The sequence below is a fragment of the Aotus nancymaae genome, unplaced genomic scaffold (assembly GCF_030222135.1).
Source record: "Aotus nancymaae isolate 86718 unplaced genomic scaffold, 86718_ANA_hifiasm-v0.15.2.pri h1tg000032l_0, whole genome shotgun sequence".
Lineage (NCBI taxonomy): Eukaryota > Metazoa > Chordata > Mammalia > Primates > Aotidae > Aotus > Aotus nancymaae.
In genome coordinates this window covers 3,576,804-3,594,020 of record NW_026988445.1, presented here as the reverse complement: position 1 = coordinate 3,594,020, position 17,217 = coordinate 3,576,804, and the positions used below count along the sequence as shown (strand labels likewise).

At 36.9% G+C, this 17,217-nt stretch overlaps 1 protein-coding gene across 5 annotated transcripts in view; it reads right to left on the bottom strand.

Annotated features, from left to right (window-relative positions):
• KCNK2 (potassium two pore domain channel subfamily K member 2) overlaps positions 1-17,217 on the bottom strand; it is a 221,636-nt gene that overhangs the window by 46,961 nt on the left and 157,458 nt on the right. The window lies entirely within an intron of this gene.

The following is a 17,217-nucleotide window of genomic DNA, read 5'->3' as shown; positions in this document are numbered from 1 at the left end:
TTATAGAATATAAACAAAAATATACAACTTCATTCTAAAGAAAATGGGGATCATCCCTTTAAACTGGCCTATGAGTATTTTAGCTTAAATATCAAACATGGATTTTAATTTTGGGGGGGTTGGTTTGACTTTATTAATTGAAGCTATCCTGCCTTAATATGAGAGGGATAATCTCAATTTCTGTTTTAGTATATATTATTTTGTTTTTAAGTAATTTAACTGAATAAGGTGTTTCTCACTGCTTCAAGAACTGAGAACCACTTTTAATGATGTTATAAATCCTGTTTTCTTTTTAACAAATGGAAATATGCCTGTAGTATTAAACAATAGCTTACCTACTAAACCAAACTTTTCATATGCCATTGAGTCAGAAAACCAGAATGCCAAAAAAGTGACATTTGAACTTATATTTGGGGATTCTAAATTTTAGCATTCAAGAAGTTGTCCATGTCCCTCTAGGTACTTGTCCTTAAATTGGAAAAACTGCCATGAGAAGAACAGCAGTCTCATGATCATAAAGAAAGAAAAAACAACACATGACGTCACTCACTCATCCTTTACAAAGATGGAACGGTGTATAGATGTACCCAATTGTTATTCTTAGAAATTGTCTTTAAATCTCAATCTAGAACAATCTGGAGTATTTTTCACGGAATGTAGTACAGTTTAATTCCTCTCACAAAGCCATAACTATCAATCACTGAATGCTTTTCTCCTCAATTTTTTCTCCACGTTTTTACAAGACTTCTATATATCCATTCTGAACCCTAAAAGTTAAGTCATTTCTTGGTTTGTCCACAGTCCCCAAGACTTCTAAACCATCTGAGTCGAATCCCATTTACTTCATCATGCAGATGGCTATTCGCTTGTGAATTCTCTGAGAGTCACAAGTTAAATCAAGGAGTGACCAAACACTTTACAGAATTTTCTTGTATTATAGAACAGAGACATACCAGGAAGAAAAAAATAGATTCCCTATTTAATTGTTGCTCCTGGATTTCATACATTCTGTCTCACAGGAACAGAAACTAGAGCAATTATTGTCACTAAGTGCTAAGCACAGTATCTAATACATAATAATGTCCATTAAACACCTAAATGAACAAATGACGAAGGAATATAAAACATCTCCCTAGCAGTCACACAAACTCTCCTTTTCCAATCACAGCAATTTTTCTAAGCCATTGTGATGGTGGTAATGACTGCTCTTCAACAGATCTCACTCGTTATCAGGTACTTTTCTTGCTATCTGTTAAATTCCTGGCAAATTTTTACTCAGTGATCAGCCCAACAATTTTAATACCTGGCCTTTAGACATGGTTGCAAAACTCTTAGTCACCATAAGGTGCAGTTTTCTAGAGGGTCTCTACTTAAACTAACTGCTTGGGGGTGGGAGAGAAGAAACATGCCATGGTTTTTAAAGAGATTTATGTTTTCATGATAAAATTCTCTTAAATTGAGCAAGCTCTGGGCACTCCACTGAATGAGTCATAATTTCAGTTATACAAGAAAACAAATAGTTTGATTACTAAAAACTCCATTTTCAATAATGACTTTGAAAATGTAATTCCAAGAAAACTGAGACCTCAACATGAGACATACAAATGTGTGCTTCCGAATTAAAAAATGTGATGGCAAATGGTTATAAAACTGTGAAAAACTATAAAGATATAGTAAAGGTAAATGTGCCAGAAGCAGAAAAATTTTACCTGAGTAAGTCCCAAATTATATTATACATCTATATAAGGGAGCACAAGGTGCTGAGCATGAAGCCTGACTGACCTAGCAGGCATTCAAAACTACATGTGTGATGAAGAAAATTTCATTCTTTAACCAAATATACTAAATTTCACTGATCAGAAATCCATGATGATGTATTTGGATGGTTAAATAAATTCATGCTCAGATGGAATATGTGTTTTCATAATATTAACCATGAGGGTTTCGTAGAACATCTGGATTTTTGCCTAGAATTTTTGGATTTTATTAGAAAACTACATAATGTGAGGACACTGCTTTCTGAAACTGTAAATGCTTCTCTGGCCTTTTCACTCCTTCACATTACCCCTCACAAAATATTAATCTCAGGTTTATGAAAGGAGTATTTTTTTTTTTCATAAAACTTAGTAACTTTTCTCTTTTTTAAAAAATTGTTTAAATTTTTGAGAGAGGGACTGGCTTATCACCCAGGCCAGAGAGCAGTGGCACTATCATAGCGCACAGCAGCCTCAAATTCCTGGGCTTAAATAATTCTGAAAGGGAGTATTTTTAAGGACTTCACTGGGCAGCCTCTAAACAAGCTGTGGAAATGAATTTGTTGACTTACATGACCCCTTTAAGGTACAGACCCTAGGGGTAGATATTAAAGGAGCTATCAGACTTGAAAATGAATTTTAAATTGTGTTAGGATGGGTAATTATTTCACTTTTCTCTAATTTTGAAGAATCACCGACTAATTCTGTATGTATTTTTGTTAAAAGCCTTGGACCTTTGTAAAAGAAGACAAGTTGTAAAGAAGCAAGTGTTCATACATTACTACATAATTAATAAGACTTCTTAGATTTTAATGTAGAAAGGTTGATTTAACTCTCAGGAAGGCAAGGATGACTTAACAACTTATCACTCCAGACTTCCGGTCAAATGAAAAATAAAACAACAAAAGTTAGGAAACAGAACATAGGGAATCAACTCTAATTCTCACATATAATTTTGCCATTAACTTTAACTTATATCTACAAATTTAATTATACATCATTATTGGTGCTTTTAAAATCCCAGTACGTTGGGGGGCCGAGGCAGAAAGATCACTTGAGCCCAGGAGTTCAAGACCAGCCTGGGCAACAAGGGAGATCCCATCTCTACAAAAAATACAGAAAATTAGCTGGTGTGGTGGCATGTGCTTGTGGTCCCAGCAACTTGGGAGGCTGAGGCAGGGGGATTACTGGAACCCAGAATGTTGAGGCTGCGGTGAGCCACCATCATGCTACTGCACTCCAGCCTAAGCTACAAGAGTGAGACGCTGTCTTGGAAAACAAAAATAAAAAGACAAAATCAATTGAATAATACATTGCAAAATAATTTCCTTTCTCTCTTCTCACCTTTTAGGGAGAATTACTCTGCACTTGCTACTCTCAGCAATAAGGGTCTGCTTATTCATATGTGAAATTAAAGTGTCTACTGATTCTGTGGCCTCACAAGTCCTTTTTAGCCCCAGAACACTGAGCACTGAGAAAAAACAGAAAGTGTCATCAGGAAGGAGCAGACAGATGCCAATCACTAAGGTAACCAGTCACGAAAACATGTTCTCTGCATAAATAAATATAAAGTTAAAATTTTCTGAGAGATCTCTTCCAGTAGAGAAGGGACTAAATGCTGAATTCCTACATTCAGTCACATACACAGAATAGGTATGTATATTCACATACATAAATAGGCACCTGAGCACTGCCTATTTATCTGCATCAGTGGTCTCTAAATGCTTTTGATTCGCCATCCACAGTAATAAATGGCAAAGCATTGCACATTACTTGTAAATTAGAAATTTATTATGTTCTACTATATTATATCACAAATATTATGATATATAAAAATAAAAAGTGAAGAAGTAATGAAATTTAGAAATACATAGAAATAGGAGTTTTCATATTTTCTTTTTTTTCAAGGTGGAGCCTCACCCTGTTGCCCAAGATGGAGTGCAGTGGCATGTTCATAGCTCACTGCAGGCTCCTGGGCCCAAGTGACCCTCCCACCTCAGCCTCCCAAATAGCTAGGACTACAGGTGCATGCCACCATGTGCAGCTAATTTTTAAAAATTTTTGTAGAGACAGGAGTCTCACTATGTTGCACAGGCTAGTCTTGAACTTCTGACCTCAAGTGATCTTCCTGCCTCGGCCTCTCAAGTGCTGCCATTGTGCCACCACACCCAGCCTAAGTGTCATATTCTCTTATCATAGAAAATCTACTTTTCTCGCTCCTTCCCTGGGGACAAGCACTGTTTCAGAGTTCTGGTCTAAATTGCCCCATCATCACTTGTTCTTAAGATGCTTCTAATAATTATGCCAATGTTAAGTAATTAACAGATCTATTACAATCTGTATCCTAAACATTTATAAATCACTTTTCAAAATATACTTCCTTTTCTTGTAATAACACTGCAGTTTGAAGAATGCATTCTTTAAGTTGCCTTCAGAAAAGTTCAATATAACAATGTAAGTGAACCCTGATCCTCCTCAGAGCAGGTTTTGCAGGTTTTGCAGACTGACATCAAATATTAACCTTGTATTATGAAAGGGACATCTTTGTTTCCTTATGAGATTTATAGCCCAAAAGAAAGATGAGGAGGTTCAAGTTAGACAATAAGTGAGAACACTGTCTTTAGTACATCTAATAGCAAGAGGGAAACTTCTAAACAGTAAAAAATTGATATTTCCCAGATGGGGAATTCAATAGCTAATTTTATAGTCATAAGGTACCCAGAAGCAAAGTCTAATTTTGTGTAGCCTATTGGATTATGTGAGGCATTTCTTTTTCAAGATTCTTTTAAAGAAACACAATTTCTGTTTTTCCAAAGACTCTTGCAAAGGGCACACATCTGCTACCCAGCCATTGCCACATCTGGCCCCCAATCCACATTTTCATTCCAAAAACACTCCCTAGACAAAAGGACCTGGCATGTAAAGATCACAGTACTAGGAACAGGGTCTTACAGCTTCACAAAAACCAGCACAGCCACAAAATACATCACTTATGGAGATAGAATTCAGTCAGCAAAACTAGTGTCAATTTATCTCACTCAGCATCTGTCACATTAATCATATCTAGTTCTTATGCTAATTATTATCAACGTATATTTCTATAATTTTGTATTCCTCTGTCAAGTAAAAATAAGATTAAAGTTACAGATTTGAAGATGGGTAACAATATAAAATAAAATCTAGTAAAAAATAAAGTTGTTTATTTGATTATTCTTATTAGTACATATCTATTGTTCTCCTATTCTCCTATACTATGCCATGACTCTAAATTCAGGGCCACATTGATACATACGAGATATTTTCATTGAACTTCCATCCTTGGGCAATTGAGAGTGGCTACTGAAAGATCTACATAATCTAGTCAATTTCAAAGTGTTGCTCTCATAAAGTAAATTTAAAACAATTTTTTTCTTCTACAAAACCATAAAGTAAAAATATTTGTTTCCTAAGCCAGTTTATACAATGGTCACACGTAGAATATTGTGTAGGACTCCACCCACTTTCATTTTTATTTATGCTTTTTGTATTTTTTTTGGTCTCAGATCATGAGGGCCACATACTGAATTGACACTGTTGGTTGTTCAAAATAACACTGATACAGTTTGGGCTGTGTTCCCACCCAAATCTCATCTTGAATTGTAGTTCCTATAATTCCCCACGTGTCATGAGAGGACCCAGTGTGAGGTAACTGAATCACAGGGGTAGTTTCCCTCATGCTATTCCCATAATAGTAAGTTCTCACAAGATCTCATAGTTTTATAAGGGGCCTTCCCCTTCACTTGTTCTCATCCTTCTTCTCCCTGTCACCATGTGAAGAAGGACATGTTTGCTTCCCCTTCTGCCATGATTCTAAGTTTCTTGAGGCCTCCCCAGTCATGCTGAACTAAGAGTCTATTAAATTTCTCTGCTTTATAAATTACCCAGTCTTGGGTATGTCTTTATTAACAGTGTGAGAATGGACTAATACAAACATATACACTATAAGGCTGAAACCATATGACATGAGGCCTGAAAATATAGAACCTGTTATATAATACCTATATATTCCACAGTTGCTATAAAGCCTTATTTATATTTAAAAAGTGCTAAGACAGCCCAAGATTAATGCATCACAAGTATACTTTTTGTTATCACTGTGTCTCACTTTCTCCTGTATTAACAAACTTTCCACTTATACTTAAGGCAATTATGCATCTTCAATAAAAGGTAGAAAAATGAGTATTTTAGGACACAAGCTTATCTTATATGGTGTTATAAATGTCTGAAATTCTTCTCTCCACATTTTGCTAATTATAAAACTAAAAGATCTTCAGCAGAGTTATGTACCCTCCTTTCCCAGGGCCCCTATTCAGTACAGAGAGGTGTACACTGTATTTTTGACCAAAAGCAAAGCTTTGTTCATAAAAATATCCCCATTTTCTTAGATATTAGGGGCTTTGCCTGGTTGAACCTTAATTAACAAATCAATAGAAATAAATAAACATTAGCCCTCTCTGAGATCTTACAGAACTTCAGAATGTATTTTCTGTTCTAAATATATTTAAGTAAGAAATTTGGGCCAAGGAAGAACAGTAAACAGCCAAAATGTATAAAACTCTTAAACTAAATTAAGCTAATGAGGTTATTCTGAGAATTTTAATAACACATTCCTATTATAATTTTTACCATGTTTTTTACTACTTCAAACTGATTTTTTTTAAGAGAATGATTTAGATTTACGGGAGCTGGTAAAAAATGATCCATAATAGATGAGCACACTTACTTTTATCACCATTGTTGTATTTGATTTAAAATTAGAGTTAGAACAATAATAATTGTGGGAAATATAACTGGGAAAGAGAGAGCTGGACTAATAGGCACATTAAGACCTTACAGATACAACAATAAAGCAAATGGCAGTTGAAATAACATATATGTTATAGAAGAGGAAAAGTTTTAAAATTGTGAGTAGAAAAATGTAGACACTTTAGGTCTACATAACCTACTTCAGGTAAGTTTAAAAATGCTGTCCTAGGAATTGAAAATTGAATAGGTAAATATCTTAGAGAAAAAAATATTTTAAGTAGCCAAGAACTTCTTCTGAAGTTTGCCCCTGTTTTCAAAACTAAGGCAGAAAAGGGCCTAAGTAAAACGGGCAAAGATAAGTTAAATCTGAATTCTTTTGCCACCAAAATAATAATAATAATAAATTCATTGCTTTTTCCACAAGATGGAAGAAAGGATTAACGGCTTTTAGTGTGCTTCGGCCACTTGGAAATAGCAAGATAGTGCATAAAGATCAAATCTGTAAGCTTTAATTCAAGAAGGAAAATGAGAATTCACTGGAATCATGAAGAAAACCCCAGAATCCAGGGAGGAAAACATGGCACATAGCCCCTATGACACCATCTGCCTGATAAAAATGAGTGAAGCCTCAGGACATAAGAGAGGCAGATAGCTTCCCTCTGTGACTCACCTTTCCACTGTGACCCAAGCAAACCAGGACAAGGGAGAGAAGTTGTTTCTCCCAAGCCTTGGAACTAACTTGGGGAGAGGCTTGGAGATACAATGAGGGAAAGACACCAGGAAAAGCTGCAGGCACTTTCCCAGACCTGGGACAGAGAGCAGGAGGCCATTTTTAATCTGGATGAATACAAAGTCAGCAATTCTGTGGTGACCTAGTAGTGTGCCTGCACAGGATTTTAGTTTCGGGCCAGAGACTGGAGTGGCTTGCTCTAGAGCGGGGTAGGAGCTTCCACAGCCAAAACTGTGGAAAGTGCCTCAGGAGTAGGTGCTTGAATTGTGCTCTCCTCCATCACAGGTCTGGGTAGGGTGGGGTGAGGAGAGCTGCTGCAGCTGCAGTTTCTCCTGGGCAAGGAGACTTACAGCCAGGGGCAGACTGGTGACCTGGAACCAGTCTGCATGTGTCATTACTGAGTGCCCAGCATGCACCCCTGAGATTGCGATGCAGTGGGGCCCTTTCCACTGAACCTCCACGGAGAACTCCAGGCACTCAGAGCACCCACTTGCCTGGTTCAGCAGCCTAAGCTGCCCAGCCCTTCCTGGACATAGATCGTTGTGCAGTAAACCCCTCTCTGCTACAACCCTAGGCAGAGCTCCAGGCATTTGGAGCACCTCCTCACCTGGATCAGCAGTCTGAGTAGCCTCACCATTCCTCTGCATAGATCATGGGGCAGCCAGGCCCTCTCTGCTCCACACCCAGGCAGATCTCCAGGCATTCAGGGCATCTGTTTGCCTGGTTCAGCAGCCTGAGACATCCCACCCCTCCTTTGCAGAGATCTTGGTTCAGGGGGGTACTCTCTGCTGCACACCCAGGTAGATCTCTAGGCATCTGGAGCAATTACTCTCCTGGATTAGGAGTTCAGATCTCCCCTATCCCTGTATAGAGTACATGGGGTCAAGGAGTTTCCCAGCTCCATGCTTAGGCACACTTGATTTAAGATATTTATCTCTTAAAATACTATTTTATGTTATATTATTATGATATTATGTTCTTCTTTTCTTTTACATGGGCACTCAGTGGCCATGCACTGGATTCTCCCTCAGTGCTAGTGCTTTTACCTGCCATCAAGGGACCTGTAAGCAAACCTGCCCAGTCCAGTCCTGCCTATCTTGGTTTCCTCCAGGCTAAGCAGGGAGCTCAGAACACTGAGCAATCCAAAAATCAGCCCATTGCCTGATGCAACAGAAATATTTTCCCATTAAACAAGGATTAAGTACATACCCAGCCTCATTGGCCACAGCTGGCTCTTACCCATAAGTGCCATCTACTGGCTTGTAAATCGTCAGCATAGCTCAAGATAAAACCTGCTGACAGAAGTACATAAGGCTATAGAAGCAAAGTCAAAATACCCTGCCCAGCAGTCTTTACAGTCACACCCCCTGTAAGAAGCAGGGGAGAGGAGGAAAGAAAAGAAGAAGAACATAATAATATTATAGGGAAAGAAAGAAAAATAAAAATATGCTGTTCACATAAAAATAATTACAATAATTAGAGTGGCAGTGTCTTCAGATGAGAAAGAGGCAGTGCAAGAGTTCGGCACCATGAAAAAATCTGAATGTAATAATACCACCAAAGGATCACAATGGCTACCCAGCAATGGCCCCTAACCAAAATGGAAACTCAGAAATGACAGATAAAGAATTCAAAGCATGGATTGCAAGGAAGCTTAACAAAAGCCAGTATACGGTTGAAAATCCACACAAAGAAACTTCCAAAGCAATCCAGGAAATGTAAGAGAGAAACATCTTAAAATAAATCAATCAGAGCTTCTGAAATGAAAAAAAATCACTTAAGGAATTTCAAAGTAAAATTGAAAGCTCTGCCAACAGACTGGACCAAACAGAATAAAGAATATCAGACATTGGGAGAGAGATCCAAGATGGCTGATCACTAGCAGCTCGGGCTCGTAGTTCCCAGTGAAAGCGCAGAGAACGAGAGGATGCCACACTTTCAGACGCATATTTGCCGCTCACGGACCAGGAGATTCCCAGCAGAGGAGCCCCACGTGTCGCCAGGGCGACTCTTGTGGCCAGCGCGGTGGTTTTGCTGGTGCCTTAGCGCGCCAGTTTTTGGTGCAGAGTCCAGAGATTCCTGGGCAGAAAAGCACCATCAATCTTAACACCGCTATTTTGGCCAGCGCAGTGGATTGCTCAGATTTCGGTGCTAGGAATCAACAAGTTGGACCTCTGCTCAGAGACCTAGTTAGAAAGTCGGTAATTACAAAGACAACAGATGGATAAATATATAATGAAGGGAAGAAATCAGCGTAAAAAGGCAGAGAATACTCAAAATCAGAATGCCTCTCCCTCTACAGGGGATCGCAATTCCTCATCAGTAACGGAACAAGGCTTAATAGATTACGCGTGTGTTCCAGTAACAGAAGCAGGTTTCAAAATGTGGGTGATAAGAAACTTCTGTGAATTAAAAGAACTTGTTCTAACCCAATACAAAGAAACTAAGAACCTTGAAAAAAGGTTTGACGAAATGTTAACGAGAATGGACAATTTAGAGAGGAATATAAGTGAATTGATGGAGCTGAAAAACACAACACGAGAACTTCGCGAAGCATGCACAAGTTTAAACAGTCGAATTGATCAAGCAGAAGAAAGGATATCAGAAGTCAAGAACCAGCTCAGTGAAATGAAATGAGAAGACAAGATTGGAGAAAAAAGGATGAAAAGGAATGAGCAAAGTCTCCAGGAAATATGGGACTATGTGAAAAGACCTAATTTACGTTTGATAGGTGTACCTGAATGTGATGAAGAGAATGAATCCAAGTTGGAAAATACTCTTCAGGATATCATTCAGGAAAACTTTCCCAACCTGGCAAGGCAGGGTAATATTCAACTCCAGGTAATACAGAGAACACCACAAAGATATTCTTCAAGAAGACCAACCCCAAGGCACATAATTGCCAGATTTATTAGGGTTGAAATGAAGGAGAAAATACTAAGGGCAGCTAGAGAGAAAGGTCAGGTTACCCATAAAGGGAAACCTATCAGACTTACAGCAGATCTCTCAGCAGAAACCCTACAAACCAGAAAAGAGTGGGGACCAATATTTAACATCCTTAAAGAAAAGAACTTTCAACCCAGAATTTCCTATCCAGCCAAACTAAGCTTTATAATCGAAGGAAAAATTAAATCCTTTGCGAACAAACAAGTACTTAGAGATTTCACCACCACCAGGCCTGCTTTACAAGAGCTTCTGAAAGAAGCACTATACATATAAAGGAACAACCAATATCAGCCTTTCCAAAAATATATCAAAAAGAAAAGAACATTAACACAACGAAAAATTTACACTAACTAATGGGCAAAACAGCCAGCTAGCATCAAATGCCAGTATTAAAGTTATATATATTCTAATCGGATAAAAAGCCAAAACCCATTGGTATGCTGCATCCAGACCCATCTCACATGCAATGATACACAAAGACTCAAAACAAAGAGAAGGAGGAAGATTTATCAACCAATCAGAGAGTAAAAATAAACAAATAAATAAAAAGCAGGAGATGCAATTCTCGCCTCTGATAAAGTAGACTTTAAAGCAACAAAGAGCAAAAGAGGCAAAGAAGGACATTACATAATGGCAAAAGGATCAATGTAACAAGAAGAGCTAAAGATTTTATAGATCAACGAGACAGAAAATTAACAAGGACATCCAGGACTTGAACTCAGACCCGGAACAAGTAAACTTAATAAACATTTATAGAACTCTCCACTTCAAATACATAAAACATACATTACCACCTCACACCTATTCCATAAGTGACTACATAATTGGAAGTAAATCACTCCTCAGTAATTGCATAGCATTTCTTAGGTTTAAATGAAATATTGGTTGGCTGCTCGTTTGTTATTTTCTTCCCTTATTCCTTCCTGTTTACATCAAGTATAATTATTGGCATAAAAGAGGTTTTCAATACCCATTACTAAAATGCATTCTAGGCTGGGCAAGAAAGCAATACTCCCATTCTCTCTCTCTCTTTCTCTTCCTTTTTCCTCCTCTTCTTTATTCTTTTTCTTTCTTTCTTTCAAAAAAAAAAAGAAGTAAAAAAAAAAAAAAGAATATCAGACATTGAGCTCTAACTTTTTGAACTAACACAAACAAAAATAAAGAAAAAAGAATTTTAAAAAGTAAAGAAAGTTCTTGAGAAATATAAGATTATGTAAAGTAACCAAATCTACAAATCATTGGCATTCCCAAGAGAGACAGAGAAATAGAAAACAACCTGGAAAACATATTTGAAGAAATAATTCAATGATATTTCCCTAATCTTGCTAGAGAGGTAGACGTTCAGACACGAGAAATCCAGAGAACACCTGTGAGATACTATACAAAACAAACGTCACCAAGCATATAGTCACCAGAGTGTCTGAGGTCAATGCTCAAGAAAAAATCTTAAAGGCAACTACAGACAAAGGTCAAGTCATATGTAAAGGAAATGCCATCAGACTAATAGTAGACTTCTCAGCACAAACCTTACAAGCCAGGAAAGATTAGGGGCTTATTTTCAGCATTTTTAAATAAAAGAAATTCCAACCAATAATTTTACATTCCACCAACCTAAGCTTCAGAAGCAAAGAAATAAAATATTTTTCCAGACAAGCAAACATTAAGGGAATTTCTTACCACTACATTAACGTTACAGGAGTAACTTAAGGAAGTTCCAAACATGGAAAAAAGAAATGATATCTGCTACCACAAAACACACTTAAGTGTATAGCCCACATACCCTACAAAGAAACCACAAAGTAGAAATAACAAAGCAACCAACAACGTCATAATTGGATCAAAGCCTGGCATATAATTATTAACCTTGAATGTAAATGGTCTAAATGGCCCCACTTAAAAGGCACAGAGTGGCAAGTTGAATAAAAAACCAAGATCTATCCATCTGCTGACTTCAAGAGACCCATCTCACAGATAAAGACATCCTTTGGCGCAAAGCAAAGGATTCAAGAAAGATCTATCACACAAACAGAACATGAAAAAGAGTAGAGGTCACTATTTTATGTCAGATAAAACAGACTCAGCCAACAGTAAAAAAAGACAAAGAAAGGTATTACACAATGATAAAGGGTTTAATTCAACAAGAAGACTTAACTATCCTAAATATATATGCACCTAACATTAGAGCACCCGGATTCATAAAACAGGTACTTCTGGACCTATGAAAAGACTCAGCTAGCCACACAATAAGAGTGAGAGACCTCAACACTCCACTGACAGCATTAGACAGATCAAGAGAGCAGAACACTAAGAAATTCTGAACTCAAATGCAACACTTGACCAAATGGACCTAAGAGACATCTACAGAATACTCCATTCATCAACCACAGAATGTACATTTTTCTCATCACACATGGAACATATTCTAAGATTAACCACATGCTTAGCCATAAAGCAAATCTCAATAAATTTTTTAAAAGTTTAAAGCATACCAACCATATTCTCAGACTACAATGGAATAACAACAGAAGTCAATAATTAGAAGATTTCTCAAAACCACACAACTATACACAAATTAAACAACTTGCTTCTGAATGAATGTTGAATAAACAAGAAAATTAAACTAGAAATTAAAAAAATTCTTTGAGATAAATGAAAACAGAAACAACATAATAAAATCTCTGTGATGCAACAAAAGCAGTGTTAAGAAGAAAGTTTATATTACCAAATGCCTACCTCAAAAAAGTTAGAAAGATCTCAAATTAAAGATCTAACATTAAACCTAAAGGAACTAGACAAACAAGAAGAAACTAACTCCAAAGCTAGCAGAAGTGACTAAAATTAGAACAGAAAATAAATAAAATAATAAAATCAGAGCAAAACTGAATGAAACTGAGACTCAAAAATATGTACAAATAATCAACAAAACCAAAAGTTGGTTCTTTCAAAGGATAAGCAAGATCAATAAACAGCTAGTAAGATTAAAAAAAAAAAGAGAGAGAGAGAGAAGATCCAAATAAACACAACCAGAAATGACAAAGGTGACATTACAACTGGTCCCACAGAAGTTAAAAGATTCTCAGAGACTATCATGAACATCTCTATGCATGCAAATTAAAAAATATAGAGGAAATAATAAATTCCTGGAAACACACAATCTCCTGAGATTGAATCAGGAATAAATTAAAACCCAGAACAGACCAATATTGACTTCCAAAATTGAAACAGTAATTTAAAAATCTACCAACCAAAGGAATCCCTGGGTCAGGTTAATTCTTATTCAGATTCTACCAGATATACAAAGAAGAGCTGGTACAAATCCTACTAAAACTATTCCCAAAAATTGAAGAGGAGGGACTCCTCCTTAACTCATTCTACGAAGTTAGCATCACTTTGATACCAAAATGTGACAAAATACACAATAACAATAAAAGTCTATACACCATTATCCCTGATAAATGTAGATGCAGAAGTCTTCAACAAATTGAATCCAGCAGCACATCAAAAAGTTAGTTCACCATGATCAGGTAGACTTTATTCCTAGAATGCAAGGTTAGTTTACCATACACAAATCAATAAATGTGATTCACCACATAAACAGAATTAAAAACAAGAACCATATGATCATCTCAATAGATGTAGAAAAAGGTTTGAATAAAATATAACATCCCTTCCCGATAAATATCCCCAAGAAATTAGGCATTGAAGGAACATAAGTCAAAATAATAAAGAGTCATCTATGGCAAACCCACAGTCAATAGCATACTGAATGGGAAAAAACTGGAAGCATTCCCCTTGAAAATAGGAAGAAGGTAGGGATGCCCACTCTTACCACTTCTATTTAACATACTGCTGGAAGTCCATACCAGAGCAATCAGACAAAAGAAAAAAAATAAAAACATCCAGATAGGAAAAAAGAAGTCAAACTATCTTTCTTCACTAGCAATATGATTCCATACTTAGAAAATCCTAAAAATTCTGCCCAAAGGCTCCATAATAAACAACTTCAGTAACATTTCAGGATACAAAATTGATGTACAAAAATCAGTAGGATTTTTTATACACCAATAACATTCAATATCAGAGCCAAATTAGGACACAATCACATTTATAATAGCCACAAAAAAATAAAAAAACCTAGGAATACAGCTAACCAAGCAGGTGAAAGATCTCTAAAAGAACTACACAACACTGCTTAAAGAAATCATAAATAACACAAAAAAATAGAGAAATAATTCATGTTCATGGAAACAATCAATATTGTCAAAAGGACCATACTGTCCAAAGCAATTTATAGACTCAATGCTATTTCTATTAAGCTACAAGTGTGGTTTTTCACAGAGCTAAGAAAAGCTTTTTGAAAATTCATATGGAACCAAAAAGGAGCCTGAGCAGTCAAAGCAATCCTAAGCAAAAAACAACAACAACGACAAAAGCTGTAGGCATCACATTGCTCGACTTCAAACAGACAACCTATAGAATTGGAGAAAATAATTATAACCTATTCTTCTGACAAAGGTCTAATATCCAGAATCTTAAAGGAATTTAAATAAATCAATAAGCAAAAAACAACACAATTAAAAAGTGGGCAAAGCAGTAAAAAGTGGTCAAAGGACATGAACAGACACTTATCAAAAGAAGACATTCATGTGGCCAAGAAACATGAAAAAAAGCTCAACATCAATGATCATTAGAGAAATGCAAATCAAAACCACAATGAGATACCATCTTATGCCAGTCAGAATAACTATCATTAAAAATTTAAGAAACAACTGATGCTGGCAAGGCTGTGGAGAAATAAAAATGCTTTTAGGCTGTTGGTGGAAATGTAAAGTAGTTTAACCATTGTGGAATATAGTGTGATGATTCCTCAAAGACCTAGAACCAGAAATACAACTTGACCCAGCAATCCCATTAATCAGTATATACCCAAAGAAATATAAATCATTCTATTATAAAGATACATGCACACATATGTTCATTGCAGCACTATTCACAATAGCAAAGACATGAAATCAACCCAAGTGCCCATCAATGATAGACTGGATAAAGAAAACTTGGTACATATATACCATAGAATATTATGAAACCATAAAAAGGAATGGGATCATATCCTTTACAGGGACATGGATGGAACTGGAAGCCATTATCCTCAGCAAACTAACGCAAGAACAGAAAACCGAACACCACATTTTCTCACTTATAAGTAGGAGTTGATTGATGAGAACATGTGGACACATTGTGGGGAATAATGCACACTGGGGTCTGTTGGGGGTGCATGGGTGGGAAAACAGGAGGAATAGCTAATGGACGCTAGGCATGTTATCTAGGTGATGGGTTCATCTGTGCAGCAAACCACAATGGCACACTTTTACCTATGTAACAAACCTTTACATCCTGCACATGTACGCCTGAATTTAAAATAAAAGTTGAAGAAAAAAAGTGGGCAAAGGACATGAACAGACACTTCTCAAAAGAAGACATACAAGTTGCTAACAAACGTATGAAAAAATGCCCCACATCACTAATCATCAGAGAATTGCAAATCAAAACCACAATGAGATATGATCTCATACCACTCAGAATGGCTATTATTAAGAAGTAATAAAATAATAATGCTGGTAAGGCTGTAGAAAAGGACATGCTTATGCACTGATCATGGAAAAGAAAATTAGGTCAGCCTCTGTGGAAACTAGTTTGGAGATTTCTCAAAGAACTTAAAACAGAACCACCATTCAGCACAGCAATCCCATTACTGGCTACATATGCAAAGGAAAATAATTCTTTCTAACAAAAAATCATATAGACACATATGTTTACCACAGCACTATTCACAATAGCCAGGGCATGGAATCAATCTAAGTGCCCATCAATGGTGAATTAGGTAAAGAAAATGCGGTATATACACACCATGGAACACTCTGTAGCCATAAAGGAGAACAAAATCATGTCCTTTGCAGCAACATGGAAGCAGCTGGAGACCATTATCCTACGTGAATTAATGCAAGAACAGAAAACCAAATACCACATGTTCTCACTTATAAGTAGGAGCTAAGCAATGGGTACTCATGGACATAAAGATGGCAATAACGGACACTGGAGACTACCAGAGTGGGAAGGGAGGGAGGAGGGCAAGGGTTGAAAAACCAACTATTGGGTACTATGCTCAGAACCTGGGTGATGGGATCAATCTTACCCCAAACCTCATCATCACACAATATACCCAGGTAACAAACCTGCACATGTACCACCAAACCTAAAATAAAAGTTGAAATCATTTAAGAAGAAAAAAAAAATATGTGCTAAGCAAAACAAAAAAATTCAGAGGCAGATACTCGGTTTCAAATATTAGGGTGGAAATATAAAATTCTGAACAACCAGTGGTTACCTATCTTTCATTAAATAAAAAAATAAATATTCAACTCCACCTTTCCATACACCTCCAGTGTCATAGAGTCACAATTTGTCTTTGCCACTGTTATGACTGTGTCCTCCAAGACATGATGAAGTCCTAACTCCCAGTACCTCAGAATGTAACCTTATTTTCCAATAAGGTTCTTAGGCCAGGCGTAGTGGCTTGAGCCTGTAATCCTAGAACTTTTGGAGGCCGAGGCAGGTGGATCACCTAAGGTCAAGAGTTCAAGACCAGCCTGATCAACATGGTGAAACCCCTGTCTCTCCTATAAATACATAAATTAGCTGGGCCTGGTGGTGCAGGCCTGTAACCCCAGCTACTTGGGAGGCTGAGACAGGAGAATTGCTCGAACCCAGGAGGCAGAGGTTGCAGTAAGCCAAGATTGTGCCAGTGCACTCTAGCCTGGGTGACAGAGCAAGACTCTCTCTCTAAATCAATAGATAAAATAGAAGGTTCTTGTACATGTAATTAAGATATGGTTATGGTATACTTGGATAGGATGGGCCTCTAGTACAATTTGACTGGTATGCTTATAAACAGAAGGGAATTTGGCTGCAGAGACAAACACAAGAAGAAAAACATTTGGTGAA